Source organism: Austrofundulus limnaeus, unplaced genomic scaffold (genome assembly GCF_001266775.1).
Source record: "Austrofundulus limnaeus strain Quisiro unplaced genomic scaffold, Austrofundulus_limnaeus-1.0 Scaffold1615, whole genome shotgun sequence".
Classification (NCBI taxonomy): Eukaryota; Metazoa; Chordata; class Actinopteri; order Cyprinodontiformes; family Rivulidae; genus Austrofundulus; species Austrofundulus limnaeus.
In genome coordinates, this window is record NW_013954017.1 from 16,339 (window position 1) to 17,894 (window position 1,556).

General features: G+C 33.0%; 1 protein-coding gene across 2 annotated transcripts in view; it reads left to right on the forward strand.

Moving 5' to 3' along the window:
- The window catches only part of LOC106535916 (transducin-like enhancer protein 1), a gene marked incomplete in the record, with an annotated part of 20,381 nt that overhangs the window by 2,072 nt on the left and 16,753 nt on the right, over positions 1 to 1,556 (forward strand).

Here is a 1,556-nt window from a genome sequence, read left to right on the forward strand (position 1 = left end):
CAATTATGTTATGTTTTGTTTTTATTAACAAAACATTTTACATATAATAATAGTAATAATAATAATACATTTAAATACACAATAGGGTTGGGCAATATTGGCAAAAAAATTAATCACGATTAATTGTGGTATTTAGCCGACAACGATTAATTTGACGATTAATCCCCTGGAGTCCCTGGACACTCTTATGTCCTGGTCACATGACCAATTTAGTGGGAAAGATTTGCTCATCATAAAAATCTGTTCCAAACTGTGTCAAAATTACAGACTTCAGGCTACACATCTAATTTTAAATTGTGTTGTTAGATAAATAAATTACAGAACTTTATTTTAATGTTTGTCATATTTGAAGCAGAGAGGAGCAGCGAGCAGACTCTGCCTGGTGGCATTAATCGTATTAATCGTCAAGTGCCAAAAAAGTAATCGATTAATGTTTTTTTCTGACAATTAATTGCACACGATATGATTATGCCCAACTCTAATACACAATCTATAAGCTTGTACAACCAAGGGGACTAATGATGACTGGTCTTTGGCTGTTGCTTGTTTGGGGTACCTGTTATCCTTTACTTCACTTGGACCTGAGCAGGAGGGCTTATCTTGTTGCTATGTTCATCACTAGAGCATTTTTGCTATCAGAAGTTGAGTCACGCACCCAGGTTAAATATGTGTGTTAGTAATGAGACACTTTGTCGCGTACAAATTTAATATAATGGAAAATTGTAGGTACAAAAGTCTAAAGTGGGCGGGAGGAGTGTGTGATGATGTATCAGCTTTGACATCTCTCCCCCTGGCCGCAGTCAATTGGTAACGTTCAAACTAGTGCTGTACCAAATGATTATTTTCTAATCGATTAATCTAACGATTATTTTTTCGATTATTCTAACAACAAATCTATAAGTTATTCTGATGCGAGTGCACTGGGTATTTAAAATGTTTTCATCAAATTAACAAGAACAGTTCTTTAATATTGTAATAGTTTCTTTAATAGTTTTTTTCATGGACACAAAATATGCACTCTAGAGTCAATTCTTTAACAAAAAAAGCTTAAGATTTAACATCAACATAAAATCTCAACCAAAGCATGTAAAATTCAAGTAAAAGAAATATAGTGCAAGATGTTAACGATCTAACAAATGAACTAAATCATGCAAAATTCAAGTCACTCTGGAAAAACTATAATAAACATTTATTTATTATTTCTTATTTAACCTATTTCTCAATATATAAAAATTAACAAATATCAAGACAACATCCAACTCTTTGTATTGTAACATCAGTTGTGTAACTTATTTTTTTAAGGTGAAATCTGTTGAAAACAACAAGACTGTTTTGTCTTATTGAACAAATTAATATCCAGCTCCACGTGTTTCTATTGATGTCATTTCCCCACTAGAAAAATGTGTGATGGAGGTCCATGGAAGGCAAATATGTTTAAATCAAATAAACAAAAGTGGATGCAGTTAAAATTAACTACTTGTGACGTCCACGGCCTACCCCAGTTACCACTACTGTGCATGTGTGTCAAGGATATAAAGGCAGATGTGGCAGTGGAA